Consider the following 21045-nt stretch of genomic DNA (forward strand, 5'->3'; position numbering starts at 1 on the left):
ATGATGCGCAAGTTATCCATACTTGAATGTCATATTGTTATGGCAGTATGACATTGCCTCTCCTTGCCTCTAAGAGTGTTATCTAGATTGCTCCATTCTAATAAAACACAATAACACAAATTCCTTTTTAGTGGCTATAGTGTAGAGGTTTTTTTCTAAAGCGCTTCAATGTTTTACATTACATCTTCAGGTCTAGACTAGTATTTCAGCATGTTAAGGAAGGCAGACATACATTTTCACTCTAGTTTCCATTTAATTACAGAAAATCATTCATCCTGCACTGAAGTTTTCACCTACTTTAACAGATTGGGACTATGGTTTGTTTGATGACAACTGCTATTGAATAACAAACAGCATTTGAATGCCATGGTGCTCAACTGTACTCATTTTGTAATGAACAATTTACAGGCTGTATAGATAATGTATTCCGCTTTTTCCCTGACAGCATTTTAAGATATTACATTTTTTTGGTCCTAAATTACTCAGCAAAATGAGAATTGATTAGTTCTTGACCAAATATAATAGCTGAAAATGGGAATGCAACTTGATAAGATAATTTTGTTGCTACATTTTTGCATTATGCAAGCCATGCCAAAAGTTCTCACTGGAATTTTCACAAATATTGTGATTTCTATTTACTTTTTAGCTTCAAAATGTGTATGAATCTAGCTTTACTAAGGAAAAAACCCCACAGAATTACTTCCTTTTGTCTTTCTGAACTTTAGATCTAAACATAGGTTTGCTTTCTTGGGAGCTCTGCTGGAACTAAAATCTTACATGGCTTTTTGGGTCTTGTTCTCTAAGGAAAGCTATTGTAAATTGGGCCAACCTATTGGCTGCATCTAGATTGGCAAGTTTTTCCACAAAAGCACCTGTTTTTGCGGAAAAACTTGCCAGCTGTCTACACTGGCCGTTTGAATTTGCAAAAAGTACTGACGTTCTACTGTCCGAAATCAGTGCTTCTTGCGCAAATGCTTTGACGTTCCCGTTCGGGCAAAAGCCCTTTTCCGGAAATGTTTTTGCACAAAAGGGCCAGTGTAGACAGCTCAGGACTGTTTTGCACAGACAAGCCCCAATCGCAAAAATGGCAATCGGAGCTTTCTTGCGCAAAACCACATCTAGATTGGCACGGACGCTTTTCCGCAAAAAGTGCTTTTGTGCTAAAGCGTCCGTGCCAATCTAGACGCTCTTTTCTGCAAATGCTTTTAACGGAAAAACTTTTCCATTCAAAGCATTTGCAGAAAATCGTGCCAGTCTAGACGTAGCCGTTGTGTTCAAGGAAAAGGCCAAAACAACACCCAACTTTGTTTTCAGGAGCTGTGGAATAGCTCAGAGAGTGGAGTTTGTTTAAAAAAATCATTTCCCAATAACAACTACTTCCATTTCTTGGTGGTTTTTTACCTTTAGATCTGTGCAAATCAAGTCAGCCGGGAAAATTATAAACTGCCACTCCAACTTGGCTAACATGGTTAGTGTGTTCTCTTGCACAGGAATGCCATGCTTGCAGCCAAGGTGGGTAGCATCAAACACTATCTTGGAAACATGGGTGATGGGTGAAGGTAGCGCTGGGAGAGACAAGTCCCCAAACCTGCCCTTAGCCCCCCCCACACACACAGCAACATGGGGATGTGGGGGTGCACCCCCAGCCTTCCCAGCCTTGGAGTATGGGAGGAAGGAGGGCCAGGTCTCTCCTGCACCACAGCAACAGTGTGTCTGTCTCCTCCCCTCCAGGAGCCTTTATTTATACTGCCCTCAGCTGGGCCCTAATTGGCTAATTCCTCCCATAGCTGCTGGATCCATAACACAATTCCAGCCCTCTCCCAGGGCTGGGTTTTAACCCTTACAGGGTCAGTACAGGGCAGATGCCCCATCACAAGTTCACCTGGAAATTTTTGGCACAAGATGTTTTCACCTGGGTACCCACAATATAATGGAAGGCAAAGACAGGCCTTATCCCAGACTGCTTTTAAACAAGAAGATGTAGAAGGGCTAACTCAGATGAGGGACGGTGTTGTTTTCTCACTCCTGAGCCATCACTTACGTAAATCTTTGGGAAAGATATGAATGAAATAATTATTCATAATAATAATTGATATTATTTCTATTAATAGATAAGACCTGACTCCTCAGGAAAAGCTCTTGCAGCACCAGAACCAAAAGTAGGGGAAGAATGAGCTGTGCCCATTCATCATCTATACCTGATAATAGTAAAAAAGCTTCAGAGGGGTAGCCAAGAAAAACTTTAAAATAACACATAGTTTAGTAGCACTTTGAACTGTTATCTATATGTTTTGTTAGTCTTTAAGGTGCTACTAGACTATTCATTGTTTATTAAATTGTAGGGTTTTTTTAATAATAGTAATTCAATCATTTCCCTGCCTCATTAAAAAAAAAAAAAAGATAGAGGGGAGAGGACTACATTTCTACCACATGCCTTCCTTTTATGGTGGCAAGACTAGACAATATGCAAATGTCATAAGGGGTACAGGCTGTGGAATATATGAAAACTGACTATCTGCTGTATAATACCAGGCAGGGGCGGATGAGAGTTTTGTGGGGCCCAGGGCACGGGGCCCGGGGCAGCACAATTTCGTGCATGTGCCACGGTCACAGGCAACAGGTAGCAGCACATGCGCAGGGCCTATTGAAGTGCGGGGCTTGGGGCAGCCACCCCGCTCGCCCTGCCCTATATCTGCCACTGATACCAGGAGTTGCCATGTTCCTGTTGGCTGTCACAGGTGCCCTGTGATCCCTCTGGACAGGGTTGCCTGATGCACACTGTGCTGCCCCGAGAAAACATATGTAATTTTGACTAGTATCATATGCACTAGTTTCCAATGGAGACTTGGCATGCAGAGCAGAATGGTTCCTATACGTCTCCTCCATTTCATCTCAATCTGCTTCCCTTCTCCAAGTACATTATAACCCAGGGTGGGCAATAATTTTTGATGGAGGTTGGGTACAGAAAGGAACTTGCGGTGGGGAGTTGGGATACAGGAGAAGGTGTGGGGCAAGGGTGGGCAAAAACCTTTTGCTAGGGGCCACTTCAAAATGTTTTGAAGTGGCCCCGGGCCACACTGGAAGGGGTAGGGCCTCAAACAGAAGGGGTAGGGGCAGGGCCAGGATGCTTCTGGGCTTCCCCACCCACAGACCATAATTGGTCTGGGGATGGGAGAGCCCCTTTGCCCCCCTCCCCAGTTTCCCCATGGCACCCATGCCCCTGGCAGTGGGAGGAGACTTCCCGTGCTCCTCCACCCCCAGGCCAATCAGTGCTTGTTGGGGGGAGAGCATGTGAAGCCTCCTCCCACCCTGCCAGGAGTGCCCAGCACTTCTAAGTGCTACGCACTCCTCGTAGGGCAGTGGTAGGGTGGAGGAAACTTCATGAGCTCCCCCACCCCCAGGCCAATCAAGACTTGGGTGTGCGGGAGCGCGCAGTCTCCTCCTGCCCTGCCAGGAGTGTGCAGTGCTTCAAAGCACCGCGTGCTCCTGGCAGGGTGGAGGAAACTTCCTATGCTACCCTGGCCCCCAGGCCCTACTTGGCCTGGGGACGGGGGAGCGGCAAGACCTCCACGGATCATATCAACCCACTTGGCGGGCTGGATCCAGCCCACAGAGGCCCTTTTGCCCACCCCTGGTGTGGGGTCTGGGAGGAAATTTGGATGACGGAGTAGGGTTGTGATCTGAGACGGAGGATTGGGATGCAGGGTCTGAGAGAGGGGATGGGTGCAGGAGAGGAATCTGATTTGGGGAAGAGATGTAGGAGGGAGTATAGGATCTGAGAAGGGGCTGTAACCTTGGGCAGGGGTGCAGGACGGGGATTCAGTGAGTTTGGGTTGGGACCTGGGACAGGGAGATGCGGGGAGGAAAGGGGTGGAGTGCAGGGTGCAGGCTCTGGCTGGGAGGTGCTTACATAGGCAGCTCCTAGCCAGCAGTCCAGCAGGACACTCAGGCAGGCTTCCTGCCTGCTGCATCTCTGCAGGGTGCTCAAAGTGGCCAGCTGATGGGGCACATGTGCATCTCTGTATGGTGCTCCATGGTGGGGATGGGCTTTGCGAGCTGCCTATGTCTGCAACACAGCCCAGTCTGCTCTCCTTGACCAGAAGCTGTGAAGACTGTGCAGGGACTAGAGGCCTGCAGAGATGCATAGGCTAGCCCCCCGTAGCTATCATCACTGAGCAGTGTGTAGGGTGCGGCTGGCAGTGAACTTGCCCCAGAGTCCCGCTGGACCATGGAACATTGGTAGCAGTGTTCCCTGAAAGCTGTGCTCTTGTCCAGCTACTCAGGAGGCATTCCAATGGCACCCAGCTGACTAGCAGAGCACACACAGCTAGGTTTTGTTTCTACTGGTGGTGCACTTTTGAATATGACTTGGTTTGCATAAAATTATTCCACACAGGATGGAAAAAATCTGAATAGGGATGGAGAAGATTAGAGTGAACATTGATGGGTGGCCCAGAGGATCATAGTGGGCTGGAACTGAAGGTTTGGCCTGTGGGCTGTATTTTGCCCATCCCTGTTATAAAATACGTGGTATGGCTGTGAAAAGGGAAAGCCACCCACTTTCCCCCTCCTTCCAGGCCCACTGACTTTTTTGCTGCACCTTTGTACTTACCTCTTAGGCCCAATATAAATTATTATGGGAAAAGGTTTGTTGCAGCACAGAGAGAAATAGTGAGGTTGAACATTTCACTGTGTTTTAATAAAAGACAGTGTTGATCCCTGTTTGTAACTGAGACACTGGAAATAAAACATAAAGATGAATGTATTAATCAGCTGTTTAACAGAATTACCGCGTTTAAAAAAAACCTGATAAAATGGAATTGTGTGGAAACAAATCCAATAATTAGTGTTTCCATTAAGAAAACACTTTCAGTTTCTATAGCCAGATGGGGCTTTCTATTTCAAAAGCAGCATCCCAACCAACAAAAATCTCTGAAACAATAAAACACAAAGCTGGGATAAAGCTGCTAGTTCTAATTAGGCTGGTGGTATTTCAAACACAGACAAAAACCAGGCAACTCATTCAAATCCCATGACTACTTCATCCATTTGATCTCGTGGACTAAACTGTCCACAGATTGAATAACATTTACAATATATCTAATGGGTCTGTTTGGATGTTATACAAATCATTCATAAAGGGTGCAATTTACCAAAAATATATTTGGCTTGCACATATTTCAAGCCCATGGAAGCCATTTTAACTGACAAGTATCAGAAGGGGTAGCTGTGTTAGTCTGTATCCACAAAAATAGTGTGGCCTTCTGTGGCATCTAAGGGTATGTCTACACTACAGAGTTAGTTCGAACTAACGGACGTTAGTTCGAACTAACTTTCATAGGCACTACACTAGCGCTCCTTTAGTTCGAACTTAATTCAAACTAGCGGAGCACTTAGTTCGAACTAGGAAAACCTCATTTTATGAGGATTAAACCTAGTTCGAACTAGCTAGTTCGAATTAAGGGGTGTGTAGCCCCTTAATTCGAACTAGTGGGAGGCTAGCCCTCCCCAGGTTTCCCTGGTGGCCGCTCTGACCGACACCAGGGAAACTCGTCTGCCCCCCTCCCGGCCCCGGACCCCTTAAAGGGGCACGGGCTGGCTACGGTGCCCGTGCCAGGTGCAAGCCTGCCAGCACCCAGTTAGCAAACCCTGCACCTGGCACGGCTCGAGCCAGCCACCCGATGCCCCCCAGCCCTCCCCCTCTTCCCGGGACCAGGCTGGCGGCTCCCGGGAGCTTGCCCGGGACCGCAAGAGGCGGGCACCCGCCTGGGCTAGTGCGGACATTGTGGACCTCGTCTATGATCTCCGCACTAGGCACAGGAAAGTGGCTGTCTAGGGCAGGAGAGCTGCCAGCCTGGCCACCCAGGAGCAGGTGTGCATGAAAATCAAGGGGGTCCACTGAGACCCCCGACCCTGAGCCCTGAGCTTACAATGGCCGTCCTGGGTCAGACCAAAGGTCCATCTAGCCCAGTAGCCTGTCTGCCGACAGCAGCCAACCCTAGGGACCCTGGAGAGGATGGACCAAAGACAGTGACCAAGCCATTTGTCTCGTGCCATCCCTCTCCAGCCTTCCACAAACCTTGGGCAGGGACACCACTCCTACCCCCTGGCTAATAGCACTCCATGGACCCAACCTCCATGACTTGATCTCACTTCCCTTTAAACTCTGTTCTAGTTCTAGCCTTCACAGCCTCCTGCAGCAAGGAATTCCACAGGTTGACTCTTTGCTTTGTGAAGAAGAACTTTCTGTTACTAGTTTGAAGCCTGCTACCCATTCCTTTCCTTTGGTGTCCTCTAGTCCTTCTTTATGGGAACTCAGGAAGAACTTTTCTGTATGCACCCTCTCCACCCAACTCCTGCTTTTAGAGACCTCTATCCTGTCCCCCCTCCATCTCCTCTTTTCTAAGCTGAAAAGTCCCAGTCTCTTTAGCCTCTTTTTATATGGGACCTGTTCCCAACCTCTGATCATTGTAGTTGCCCTCCCCTCTCCCAGCCTCTCTCTTCCCCTCTCCCACCTCCTTTTCCCAGTCTCCCCCAGTTTTGTTCAATAAAGACAGAGTCAATGATGGAAGAAATGTTATCTTTATTTTGTACATCAAGAAAAGGGGCTAGGGAAGGGTAAGTGGAAGGAGGTGAGGGAGGAATGGGGTACGAGCCCCCGATGGGGAGGATTGGGCTGGCTCTGCGGGCTTCTGGGGGTGGAAGCTCTCCTGCAGCCCCCCAATTGCCCCCTCTCTCCAGATGGCAGCCTGCGGCAAGTGCAGCCGGGCTGATGGCCGAGTGCTGTGATGTGCCCAGTGTGGGCACTCAGGGCACTCCAAGCCAGGACTGGTTTTCAAGCAGGGCACCCCTGAGAACTGTCTGTCCGGGGTGGGGGTCGGGACCCTTTAAGCACAGCCCTCGGCTAGCCTGAGACAGCAGCTCCACGCTCTAAGTCCTCATCTGATGCCCTGCCGGCACTGCTTCCGGCCATCCTTAACCCCGGTTCAGGGTCCACTTAGTGTGGACATGCTAGTTCGAATTAGCAAAACGCTAATTCGAACTAGTTTTTAGTTCTAGATGCGTTAGTTCGAATTAGCTTAGTTCGAATTAACTAATTCGAACTAAGTTAGTTCGAATTAGCGCTGTAGTGTAGATGTACCCTTAAAGACTAAGGGTGTGTCTACACAGCACCCTAAACTCGAAATAAGATATGCAATCTGCATGACGCAAATTATTAGCACACTCTATAGTTGTTAATCCACTTCCATTATCTTTCCAGATACCAGTAGAACTGCCATATATTCTGGTGTCCATCCACTATTCTAGCAAAAATATCTGATGATATGCCAACTGATTGCTGACAAAGTATATAATTATGTGAGTGTAAGTTAGCATACTACTTCTGCCCTGCAAATCACTTCACTAATAATCATCATGGAGCAATAATGTTTTATTTAAAAGGATATGCACCATATTATATATTTTAGAGGTTCATGTTTCTTAAATAAGGGCCAAAATTCTCCCCTCTGTGGATTATTGCTGTGTAAGGGTGAGGAAACACTGGCTTTCCTTTCGATTCTTCCTTTAGCAAGAAGATGGAGCTTCCATCTCTCAAATGCAGCAATGTCCAAAGATTGTCTGGGGATCTTACTAGGTTGTTGCAGCCCTTTAAATAGAAACAGTTGAAAGGGCTCACAGCTCCAGCAGTGCTAGCATGTTGTCTGGGAGCCCGAGCCACTCAAGCCTTTTCAACTGCTTCTATTTAAAGGGTTTGTGCCTTCCCCATGACTCTGTCAATGAACTAGGGGGAGGGGCCTGGAACAGATGCGCGGGCCAGAGCAAAGCCTTAGGCAGGCTGGATCCAGACAGCTGAGTGCCTTTCGCCCATCCTTGGCATAAACAGTTGAGTACACAAAAAGGGATAGCCAAAATCAAATGAATAAATCATTTTTAAAAGCAAATAAAATTGCAGAAGAAACCTGATGATATACTTCACTAATTTTTGGCATTAAGACAAAACTAAGCTCAGTGTAACTCTTTAGCCTTTTTGTATTTTGTCAAATTCTTTATATTAACAATTTCTAATCCTTTGTCTCCTATACATTCTTCAGAGATAAAGAAAAATGTTTTCAAATTCACAAATAAAAAACATTAATTTATCCCATGCAATGGCTCATTTCAGCAGCAACTGAGTCAAAGGAATCACTAACATACTTCAATGGGAGTAAGATCAAGGTCTCAGTTGAATTGCAAGGAATTCAAATGAAAGGTTGTAAAGCTTCTTAAATCCATGTATAGTCAATTATCCTTTAAGGACCTTAAGAAAATTCTGAGTGTTGTTCTTTATGCCAAGAAATACTGAATACATTTTGAAATACTGAAATTGACTTGGGTTCTGTATATTTTCCTCAATACATCTGCCAGTTCTTTTCCTCCATTGTGTTACTGGCAATATTGTCTCCTTAGACTGGTGCCCTTCACTCATACTGTGTCAAGATGTAATGATATCCGATCTCAAGCAAAACAGCATTGAGCAAAGTCAGTGCTTAAAAGGGAGATTTCTGAGGGCAGAAAGTGGAGGTGAAGATTCAGGAAGTGGCAATTTTTCCTCTGAGTCAGTACCAAGCTAACATCCAGACCTGGTATTAATAGGAATTGGGCTGCTACAATTGACATTTATAAATGACACAACACAGAGATCCTGATCATTAAAGATCACATGAGTAACTTTCATCTCTGGCAAAAGTCCAACTCAGGTTATTACATTCTGCCTTCATAAATTGCCCTTAATCTAATAAACTTGTTGTGGTGGGCTTTATAATAGTAGAAAATGACTAATGCATCTGAGCTTTTGGACAAGTTGGATCCACCTTCTAATGACAGCTTGTCATTTGATCAGTATTAGCTCCGGGTCTGACCTTGTAAATACTTCTCACTAAGCATAGAATTTACTAGTGTTAGTATTTCACAGTAGCAACTATTATGCCTGATAATTTTTTTAAGGTTGTGAGCAACAGAAATAGAAGGGTTCCAACCAAGACTTCTGAATGAAATAAAATGCAAAATAACCGAGCTATTGTTAAGAGTATTTCAATTTATCCATAAAAACAGCAACTACTCCTGAAGATATTTAAAAAGTTTGTTTAAATGCTCACTGAAATCAAACAGAAAAGGAGCTCAAACACAGTTAAATCAAATCTACTAAATATCTGAGAGAGTTTGTCAGTCTGTGTGTCTGTCTGTCTGTTCAAGAACACCTCCTAAAGGGTAAGAGCTAGGACCACCAAGTTCAGTATACAGCTTCTTCTTATAACTTAAATCAAGGTATGGGATTAGTTGTTCCATGAAAATGGGGATGTGTCTGGAATGGGATTACTTCTCAAAACCATATAGAAAAGTGACAGAATCAGCAGGCAAGTGAAAGGGGCAGACTGGGGACTCCCCTCCCTCCTCCCCCATGGAATTGCCACAGACCTGAGTCTTCCACCCCCCACATGCTCTTTAGCGTGGATTGAGGGTATGAAGTACCCCCCACCTTATTTGTATGGGAACATTGCTGGCTGTTCCCCTTCATCAGGAATCAAGGGGAAAGTGCAGTTTGCTGCATTCTTCACTGTGGCTGGAGATCACAGGAGGCAGATGAACTTGAACCTGCCCCAACTGAAGGACATGCTCCCCCCCTTCCCCCGAGCTGCATCCTTTGGAGCTGCAGCAGCCATGGAGAGGTGCTTCTCACTTGGCCCCAAGCTGTTGCAGTGAGAGAGGGCTGGAGGAGGCTTCTGTCCCTAGATCAGCCTGAATACTGAACTCCTCATCCCCAGAACAATGATTTAAATGAAGCATGTACGTTTTCTTTTTATTTTCCAAACAACAAAAATTAAGGACCTGAACAACACTGGGTAAATCTTCTAGTTTATAAATGTGAATTAAAATTTGCAAAGCATTTTTTTCTGCAGCATTTGCTCAGTTGTAGCGACCACTGTACTTAAAATTAAAGTACATAGAACATGAGAAATACCATGACATTTACACTCACATAGTCACAATGGCATCCTTGTCAGAAGATTCTGCTCATTATGTGGCTTTAAAAGGGTTGAAGACTCAGGATATGGATCTACATTGCTTTGCATCACCTGTGGATCGGGCAAACAGTAGCAAGTTCCCTCATAAACAATGAAGGCCATTGTGAATACATCGGTTTGCAAACTTTATTGATACCCCATTCTCTTCAACACAGAGTTCAAAATATAGTCCAAATCTGCAAGCCACTTATGGTACACCCAACTGGACACAGCTGGCATGTGCCAGCTGACTTAGGCTGGGGCAAAATAGCCATTTAAGAGCCACTACCGTATACCGTAGCTATATAGGCTTGGGAAGGAACCTCAGCTCTCAGACCCTTCCTCCTTAACCCAAGTGAGATGGCACAAGTTTTTTTGCTGTAGACATACCCTTCATGGTCTTTCACTAGAGAATTGAGAGTGAATTAAAACAGTCTAACTTGAAAGCATTGATAACATGTATTACAGTTCCTAGGTCCTCATCTGAAAGGAATGTTTGAAGTTACAAGGTAAAGATAGTAGAAGGAATTTTTCACCACTTGCAGTTGAGAATACTAAAATGTATAGCAGCACCCACAAAACTTCACCCCACCTAGATGATCTGTGGTCTGATGTTCTCTTGCTCATGGGGTGATAGTGTGTAATGTTAAAAACTGTATTTTTCTTAATATGTACAACCCACAATTAAATGCAACTTGTTGATAAATACTTCTAGTTTTATCCTGCTGCTGCTGCCATGAAGGCAAAGTTGTCAAGTAGTAAGAGTACAGGACTGCCCTTAAGGAGCTCTGGATTCTAGTCTTCACCCTGACAATGACGTGGTATGTCACTTCATATCTTTTCATCCTGGTTTCCCCACCAATAGACTACAAGTAATTTGTAGAGCATGATGAGATTTACTCAGTGTTTATGAAACATCATAGGATCTCTAGATGGAAGAGTTTCATTCCATAGCTAGAAGTGTAAAATTTAAGTCTCTAGCATGTAGTCTATTGAAAACTGCTTTTAAGTAGCAATGATTTTAGATTAGATTATTAAAACTTAACTTTTTTTGTACACCATCCTAGAATATAATTACAAGTTAATATATATGACCTTTCTATCTCATATGCTTTTTTGCTTACATTTAACAGGTACCCAACTAATTTATTATTTTGAACAAGTAAATAATTTAAAATGCCTTAAAGATGTGATCACTATACTTCTTTCTGTTTAACTTCACAATGCTTACATTTGTCATCCTTTTTTAGTCCTTTCATTACGCTAAGCATAAGTTGTAACACTGGAAAAGTGTTTGCAATTTTAGATGTCACCCATTCCTCAATTACAATTAGCATTTAAAAGACTTAACAACAATTTTTATTCAAATATGCCGCTTTTGTAGTCATGGTAACCTCCCTCATCAGCATCTTCCAGCTTCAGAATTTGCTGCCACAGTACTTCTAGACGCTGCTATTCAGGTTTTTTTACTTCGTTCCCTCCTCCCTTCTCTTCATGCACAAAAGACACGCTTTTCCTTGCAAAGTCTAAACTGTGTAACAACAAAAGAGGAGGGCAAAATAAAAATATAAAAAAAAAATCTAATAAGCATCACCACTTGACTCTTTCTAGAAATAAATCATCCTCCTTCATTGGTTTCTGTCTTTTGAATGACTTCAGCTGGTGTCTACACCTGGCACAGTAAACTAAATTTAGCAAATCCTTTCTCTTTTTTTCTTATCTATATTTACACATGTGGGAGGGTGTGGTCACAGAAGTCCCCTTGGATTTGTTCCCCAGTGTTCTGACCATGCCACTGACCCCCGTCGTCTTGCTGTCTGGGGCTCCCCATCACCCTGTCCTGCTATGGTAGATAATCTGTTCACTCCCTGACAAGGTATAGCATTGTGGTTACCACTCCCCCTGTAGAACAATGCAGACACTGAACCACGTCAGCCCTGGGTGGGATGCAGTATGCAGTATCTAGGGCTCAGTATAAAGGAAACCAACCAGCAAATGGACCAAACCTCCCCTCTCCCCTCCTCCCCCCCCCCCCCCCGCCGCCCCCAATACAGTAAAACTTGCATTATCTGGCACTTAACTATCCGGAAAACTTTAGAAACCGGCACATTTTTCCCTCAGGGGTCGCGGCACTTTGGTCCGGCTGACTGGGGGCTTGGTGTGGCACTTTGATCCGGCCAGCCGGGGGCTGGGCATAGCCACATGGCATGCCACTATGATCCAGCTGGCTGGGAGCTGGGCCAGGCAGCTGGCGGCCCCTGCGGTCTAGGGGTCGCAGCTCCAAAATTGGACCCTCAGATAACTGGAATTTTTAAATAACCATAACGCCCTAATCCCGAGTGTACCAGATAACACAGGTTTTACTGTAAATCCATCTCTCTTTGTGTAGAAGTTTTACACAGTGAAAGCTCATCAGGTAAGTTCCCTTTGTCAATGAAAGATATATGCACAGTGATTGCTCCCCCTAAACAACAATTATTTTTACTGGCCCTAATAGTAAACAAAAGTATTTTTTATTAAGTACAAACAGTAAGATATAAGTGGTTGCAAATAAAAATAGATCAAAGTAAGTTACTAAATTAAAATGAAAAGAAAATGCATAGATAGTTCTAATTCACTAAGAAACTTATTACATGCAGATTCTTACCCTGTTCTTATTTCTGGCAAAATCTTCAAGTCAGAGACAAACTCTTTTGCTCTGACTTGGGCTTCCAGCCCCCCTTCAAGTTTTTTGTACCCTATTAGGGTGTGCCAAGCAGCTTCTCCAGGCCAGCCAAAACCAAGGGCTGATAACTTCCTTGCTTAAATAGACTCTCGCTTGGGGCTGAAATACTTTGTTTTACATCCTTCTTTCGTGGAAAAATACCAGGTTCAAAATGGATTTCAGAACCAGGTGTATGGTCACATGTCTCTCCAGATCAATCACCTTCTGGACTTACAGGACAAACAAGTTGTTTACAAGTTGTTGAGTTGATCACCTAGTTATTAGGCTTCTGGGGCACCAGTAGTGACTCTCATTAACATACTTAAAACTATAAACAGACTGACACTTCACATTTAAAACTTTCCATACAAGAATGATACATGCACCAAAATAGGATGTTTACATCCAGCAGATTGTAGCATTAAAATTGATAAGGTTACATGAGGTGTTTTGTCTAAAGCATCTCCGAGTTATGCACATTTATATTCACAAACCAATTTTCTTAAAGCATGAGGGGAGGGGAACTTTCACAGCACATGCTGGTGATGCAGATATGTGATATAATATCATCATGATTTAGCAAACTGAAGGTCAGACTACTTGTGAGTTATTTCTTGTCTTCTCACTTAAGAACAAAAATGTCCTGTCAGACTCAAATCAGAGTGTATTTTATTTTCAATCTCTTTTAAAATATTTTCTCAATGTATGTTCTGACATATCATACTAGAACTAAAAATGTAGAATTTATTTTAATTATATTTTTCTTCAGAGTATTATTCTAATTATGTTGCCCAATTTTGTTGTAGGTATGTCAGAGCATGATAATTTGATTCAGTGTATTTAGGCTGTTAGCTGACATATTTGTCTTCTGAGTCATATAGTTACTGGTTTAGCTTTTTTTTCTGGTTTGTAATTTGTGAGGTTAGTAAGAAGCAGAATTTTTACAAATCTAGAAATATAATACATGTATATTACTTTTGTTCACACTGTGCTAGGACTTTTCTTTTCCATAACGTATTGGATAATGTGGGTATAAGATTTTTTCAGGTGTGTCTTTCTGGTCAATTTATGGGACCTGCATGATTCCACCTTATCTTTCAGGACAAGGGCCGCAATCCCATTTTGGCCCAATGTCCCAAATCCTCCCCCCAGGTTTCCCTAGTCACTCCCCGACCCTTTTTTCTTGACAAATTTTCCCTGGAGTTTTTTTTTTTTTTTTTTGGCTTGACACATTTTTGCCCTGTATGTTTTTTTTTAAGCATCGGGCAACCCTACAGGCAAGCTGGTCGGTTGCCCAGGGCCACCAATTGGTTAGGACTGGCCCTGTTCAGGACCTATGTACATTGGGTCATTACATGAGCATTCAGTCTTGTATCCAGTAGTTTTTGAAGTCCCAGTGTCCTTCATGGCTTCTTTTTCACTATGACAGCTTATACAAACCGTGGGCCTAAGTCAGGGTAGGGAACCTTTTTTGGGGTTCACAGAAAAATCATTTGGGGGCCACACACAAGTAAAAAAAATCTCACTGTGGCCCCTGACTGAAAAGGAAAAATACACTCTCCAAATTCCGGGGCGCAGCAGAACAGATTTTGTGTGCTCCAGTACCACGGGGGGCAGCAGCAGGGCTGGAGCACCACCAGAGGCTCCCCAATGCTAGGAGGAGATCCCGAACCTCAGGGGCCGGTCAGGCAAGCCAGGGGCTGCATCCAGCTCCCGGCCCTGAAGTTCCACACCCTTGGCCAAAGTACTCACATATCAGCTTCAGAGAATCCTCCATTCATTGGAGACAAGTGATAGTCTTCCTGTCTCAACTCCCTTCTTCAAAATCCTCCCCCTCTCTGCATTCAGCTCTCCCATCTTATCCCTCCATTTCTGACTCCCCACATCCTGCTTTTTGAATTTCTCCCTACTGTCTGTCTGGGTGGAGTTCCCATTCAGGCTAATTAAGCTAGCCCAAGAGTCCCACACAAACTAGAAGATTTAGTAGATCAGAAAATGTGAGTGGGATGAGTATTGGCATTTCCAAATGACCCCCTACATTCTGACTAGGGTTGCCTGGTGTTCGGTATTGACCCAGACAGTCCGGTATTTTCGCCTCCTGTCCAGTAAAAAAGTCAGAAAATACTAGACACCTAAAATGTCTGGTATTTTCTGTTTTTTTTTTCCCGGCCAGGAAGCAAAAATACCAGGTGCTTACCTAGTTCTGCAGGGGAGCTGTCCGGCCCAGAGCAGGAAGAGAAGATGGTGAATGACTGCCAGCAACCTGTCAAAGCCAAAAAGCCTCAAAGGTTTTTTTTAATTAAAAAATTTTTTTTTTGCTCAACAACTTTGATCTCCCCTTTTTTTTTTTTCAACAGAATTTTTTCCCCGGTGGTGGTTTGTTTTGGGGGTTTTTTTTGGTGGAGAGGGGTTCGGTATTTTGGGTTAAACCATCTGGCAACCCTAATTCTAACTCTTCCACACTCACTCCAGAATAATATGAGGGGGCTGACTGGGGTCTTGATATTACTCAGTAAGAATTTTTTTTTTATTGTTTTGCTCAGTCCAGGTGACATTTTACCTTTACCATTCCCTGCATAGCGGTACAAGAATTATTTAAAAAGAGATTGTGTGTGTATAGATGACCGGCTAATTTTATTATTGTTTTAATTTGTATTAGGAACTATTCATAGCATAGAACTAAAGTGCTGTTAAATTTCATTTAGATGTAATTTATGTTTTAATTTTGAAAACACACAACAATTGCCTAATATGGAATAAAAAGGTGTCAGAATTTCTTGGGAAAACATGTATATTGAAAGTCAGCATTTCAAACTGTAAAGTTTGGCTCTGAATCTGAACTTGCTGTTTTTGAGGGATCTGGGATTTTGGTTCACACCCATCCGTGATTTGTGTCTGGGCAAATTTTGAAAATATATATTAGTCATTTCTGTTCATAGATAAATGGTTAACATTTGATAATTTTTCACAAGTGCTTTTTTTGTTCTAACACTCCACTGAAACCCTCCAACTTCCCCATCAAGAAAATAAATGGAATAAAATATGTTTACATTACCTCCCAATGTAGCAAAAATGGAGAAATATCAGTAAATACAAAAACATGACCATTATTTTGCATACCTTCTTAATAATCTGTTCTCTCTCAGTTGAAAGGACAAAACTCATTTTGCATTCCTAAATTTTCTGAAGACAAGGATCAATTTTCTAACTTTAAAAAAGTGGCTGATTTCATGTCAAATTCAGTAGATCTGCAGCTTTGACAGATTATAGACTATTCCAGTCCTTACTGGTATGAAAAAAAATATTATCAAGGAGATATGACTGCCAGTATTTTCAAAAATAGTTGCCTGAACTTGAATCCGTAAGTCCTTATTTAGGCACTTAAGCAAGTCCTCCAATATTCAAAAGTGCCTAGCCATGTAGCTGCTCTCATTGGCCTTAATGGGGGCTATTTGGATGTTCAGAAAGTCAGATGTCTAATAAGAATTTAAACACTTGTCTGAAGAACATAAAAATTGTTTTATTGCAATGGGTATAGCTGCTTGGTTGTGGTCTTCTCACTTTCCATTTAGCATCTGTGTTTAATTTTTATTTCTGATTATTATTTTTATTTAATTTTATTTCATTATTTATTTATTTGTTTATTTGTTTATTTATATGACACACACAATGTGGTAGGCATTTAGAAAAGCTTCCTCCCCAAAGAGTTTATAAATAAAAGACCTGAATGAAGTTTAAAAATCACACATCAATTGTAACTAATCACAATTTTGTCAAAATATTCAAATATTACAAGGGAAATCCAATCACTTTACAAAGCTTTTTAATTTTTTTTAATTGAGCTCGGTTTGATAACCCCCATTATATACTTTTTCTATATTTTTCATCCTAGCATAGATAACTGCCTAGATCTTGATGTGTCTAATGAAAGTGCTTTGTGATCAGGCTTCTCCATTCCATCTGACTCCACACAACACAACACAATTCCATGTCTGTGAACATCTGTGAACAAAATGGCTTCCATTGCTGAAAAGTGATAGCACAGACCATTGGACTGTGGCATCCCTGAGTGAAACAGAAGGAGAAGATAGCTAAGTACAGTATGAAAAAGGTCCTATATCTAAATAACAATAATAATTGACCTAGAATGATCTTATGGACAGATCTTTAAAGGTACGTAGGTGTCTCGCTTCCATTAATTTAAATAGGAACTAAGCTGTTTTTAAAATACCTTTTTTAATCTGCCTCTTAATCACATTGTCATGTCAAATTCAGCTTGTTTTAGTAACAAACAAAATAAGTACCAGTAGCTATATATAAACAAAATACCAGTAGCTATATATAAAAAATAGGGAAATGTGCATAGCTTGTATCAGCTCCAAATCACCCTGGCAATCAACATTATACAGGCAGTCTCAACAGACAGGCCAATAGGCTGCAGACAAGATTTTCTTTCACCTTGTACCTCTCCAGTTAGAGCTGAGGTATGCTGATTGGGAGGCATGGCTCATGTTGTCACCATATGTGCTGGACCTGTTCTGTGGACAGAGATTTTCAGTCAAGGTGCCTGGGAATTTTTTCAGATGCTTTCGGTTCATCCCTCCTCTCCACTCCCAACCCAACAATTCCTCAAAGCTGAAGTTATTTACAAAGCAATGGTTTCAAGAAATCTCGAGATTTTTTTAAAAAAATGTTAATTTTAAAACATTCTATTTTGACATTTTCAAATTGAAAAGTGAGAGAGTCAAAATGACTTTTTATTTTGAAATTTCAGTAAATTTAGACTAAAATGGTTAAAGGGGTATTGTCAAAAAAATGAAATGTTTCAAAATTATTGAGTAGAAATCTTTTCACTGACGCAAACTGAAATTTCATTCATGTTTTTGGGTCACGAACATTTTTGAGATTCTGACTTTTTCTCCCCGGTCAGGATGGGAAGGGAAAATATCTTGGAAAATTTTTGCAGGTTGGGGAAAGACATCAGGGTCTATGGCCATGTGCAGTTGAGTTGCTCCCGGAATATTAGAGAGAGAAGGTAGTAAAATGATATATTTTATTGCATCAACTTTTCCTGGTGAGAGAGACAAGATTTTGAACCCCACAGAACTCTTGGGTTTGGGAAAAAGTCTTCACGGCCCCTTCTTTCACCAGCCTTATCTTCACTGCATAAAGAGGAGGGGAAACAGGGGGGGGGGGGGAGAGAAAGATAAGAGGAGGGGCTGATCGACAGGAAAATCTTATTCTGTATTGTAGAGCTGGGTGTCACACCCTGAGCTGCTAGGCCTGGGTGGATTGGTGTGACTTTGTATCACAACCTTCAGCTGGCACACACAGCTAGGGGCACATGTTCACCTGCTTGCAGATCAAGACGAACGTGGGAGGGGGAGCCTCCCGCTCCTTGACTTACTGTGTCCTCTGTGTGCGAGCGAGGGAGGCTGAGCGGCTAGGCAGGGGGAGGAGTGGCTGAGGCAGAGGAGAGCGGAGCAGGGTGGAGAAGGGGCCGGCGGTGGATGCTGTGCGGCTGGCACAGGTCGGTCTCACCCGGAGCTCAGTCTCTCGCTCGGCCGGGTGAGAGGCGGCTGCCGGCTGCCAGCAGCGTCTAGCGCCAACTAGTCCCCGCTTTGCCCAGCACTTCCAGGAGGGGCACGAGGGCAGGGGGCCGGTCCCGGCTGGTAACAGCGGCGGCGCCGCGCGACTTCACTCATGCCAACCACTTTCTGCCCCAGCCCGGCTCGGGAGAGCGCTGCGCCCCGGTAAGTGCTGGGCCCCGCCCGGGGCTGCGGCGGCGGCAGTTGGGGAAGGAAGGGGCCGCGGGCCGAGGCGGGGGAGCTCCCGTTGGTGCTGGGGGGGGGGGGGCATGGCGGGGGGAGGGGTGTAACCCCCCCCACACACACACACTAATAGATGGGTCTCCACTAGGAATGCCCGGGGAAGCGGTTTCTTTGTGGGAGACGCACACGCCTAATGGGGAATGGGGGGGCCCACTCCTGGGGGGGCTGCTACTCTTCTGTACTATGCAAACCCAACCAAACAAGGGGCGCACCCCCTCCCCATGGCCGGCCGCCCCCTCCCCCAGTGCTTTTTCTGCCCTAAGTGGGGCTCCCCCCTTATGGCACAAGATATTTCCCAATACACCGGCCTCCTCCCCCCCCCCCCCCATGTCACATGAGGCCTGAGGAGCCGGGGCCCAGCAGCGAAGCTGAAGTGTGAGGTGGTGGGGAAATCAGAAACTAGCTCCCCCGCCCCAGGGACCTCTCCCTTCCTATGAGGGAGTGCTGTTCGGAGACTGGGGGAGGGGGGATGTTTTGGGGAGAAAGGAAAAGTTCTGCAAAGTTGGAGCTGAGCTCGTGGCACCTATTTGTGTGCCCGAGGCACCTTTGCAATGATCCAGAGGAAGGGTGTATATTACAAAAGAAATCAGTTGAAAAGGATTCACCTCCATATTTGTAGACATGTTATGTGCAGATATGGGTTATCCTATGGGTGCAGATCTCTTGAGTGTGTGTATCTGTCCATCTCTTTACCTAATTAGTATTTTGTAGAATTATCAAAGTTGACGAGGGTATATTTTGTCCCTCAGTTCACACAGCTAGAATTAAATTTCTGATTTCCCCTTATAAAAATCTCAAAAGATACCTATTTTGATCATTGTGTAAATTGCAAGCACAGCCACTCATTATATGTTTATTTATCTTGACTGTTCAATATAATCTGCGGTAGACTGGTGGGGAAATAATCTAAAATAGAACATGAAATATCTCCCTTATGTACTGTAGACAAAAATTTATATCTCTGGCATCATCTGAAAATAGAAATTATTTTAATAAAATAAAGAAAAAATTGATTTGACTATGCAACTGCTATGTATACAAATGCAGATAATATTGGAAAGTCTATACTCACTGGTTTTAAAATATATTTTTAATTTATTTTTATTATTTCATATAATCTGCAATAATCAGAGCTGATAATACCTTAATATCCTGAATAAGTGGCATCCAATAAAATCTGTCTCTCTGCCTATTCAATATAAAGTAGAAATAGTAATTATTTTTATTGCTTACAGCATATAAGATCTAATGTCTGTATACATCATTTTCTGTATTAAAATATACTTTTGAAAAAAGCTTAATTCAATCTAAACAACCATTATTCACAGCAGTTTTGAGTTATACAAGGCACACTTAGTGGCCCAATACTGCAAACTCTTTCTTGTATTAAGTAGTCCTTACTCTTGCACATAGTTAATCCAATACACTTCAATAGCAGTATTTGTGTTAGTCAGACTGTTTGCTTAAGACTTTGCAGGTTTGGGCATTTAAGTTTTTAGGCTATATTTGTCATGTTATATGTGGTTATTATTTTTTGAAAAATAAAGAAAAAATAATGATAAATTATATTTTTGTCTTAGACAGCCAAAACATTTTAGAGCGGGGGGGGGGGGGGGGAGGGAGAACCTGTTTTGGGTCAGGGTCTGCTGACCCACAGAAAAATCAGTTGGGAATCGCACACAATTGAGAAGCAAAAAACCGAAACAAACCCTCACTTACCTGGCCCTCTACTGAGAAGCAGAAAGACACTCCCCACATTCCTCTCACACACCAGAGCCTAGGGGGTCCCAGCTACTAGATTTTGTGTGCTCCAGCCCCTATGTGAGGCACCAGGAGGGCTGAAGCATCAGTGCAGTCTTTTCAATTCTGGTGGAGGAAGAGGGTGAGTCCTGAGCCTCAGGCTAGGTCCAAGCAAGCCAGAGGCCAGATCCTTCCCCTTATTCTAGGGTATTTTAGGGCCTGATCCAAAGCAAACTGAAGTCAATGGGAGCCTTTGCCTTGTATTTCTCTGAATAAATCTATAAATGGGTCATGAAGCCACAGATGTGTTTGATCTTTATTTTGATACTATTATCACCAGTATTATTCCTACCTAAATTCAGTGATTGTTTCAGGATTGTTTATTTAAATGTAATGTTTACATCAAAACTGCTTGAGCTGCAAATAGGACTGACTAGGGCCATATTTGCCCCCAGGTTTTGTGTGTGAGTATTATTACACACTCATACACAATGTAAGGGAATACTTTTGGTAGTATTCACTCAGACCATAGTTTATTCATTTTTACTCACACACAGCTTTTAACCTGCACTGGAATTATTTTTTATCTGCTGAGAAGTGACTTTCTGAATGCCATGAAAGAGTCTGATTGATTAATTTTTATCCACTGGATTTTCCTCCCATGCAGAATTTGTTTTTGTATTAAAACGTTTTGTTGCTGTGTCTGCTGGAAAGCTTAATTTTGATT

General features: G+C 43.2%; 1 protein-coding gene and 1 long non-coding RNA gene across 2 annotated transcripts in view; one reads left to right on the plus strand and one right to left on the minus strand.

Annotated features, from left to right (window-relative positions):
* Positions 1-9853: 9853 nt before the first annotated feature.
* Positions 9854-18294, minus strand: LOC112546929 (uncharacterized). The gene is made up of 3 exons (XR_012904614.2): positions 18155-18294; positions 17206-17285; positions 9854-11574 (listed from the first exon to the last, which is right to left on the minus strand). It is a non-coding gene; the product is annotated as an uncharacterized LOC112546929 (long non-coding RNA).
* The window catches only part of SLC24A2 (solute carrier family 24 member 2), a 181950-nt gene continuing 179051 nt past the window's right edge, over positions 18147-21045 (plus strand). The window contains exon 1 of the mRNA XM_075931491.2: positions 18147-18500. The gene's annotated coding sequence lies outside the window, so the exon portion shown is untranslated. The remainder of the gene's footprint in view (positions 18501-21045) is intronic.

The sequence above is a fragment of the Pelodiscus sinensis genome, chromosome 6 (assembly GCF_052426305.1).
Source record: "Pelodiscus sinensis isolate ZL-2025 chromosome 6, ASM5242630v1, whole genome shotgun sequence".
Classification (NCBI taxonomy): domain Eukaryota; kingdom Metazoa; phylum Chordata; order Testudines; family Trionychidae; genus Pelodiscus; species Pelodiscus sinensis.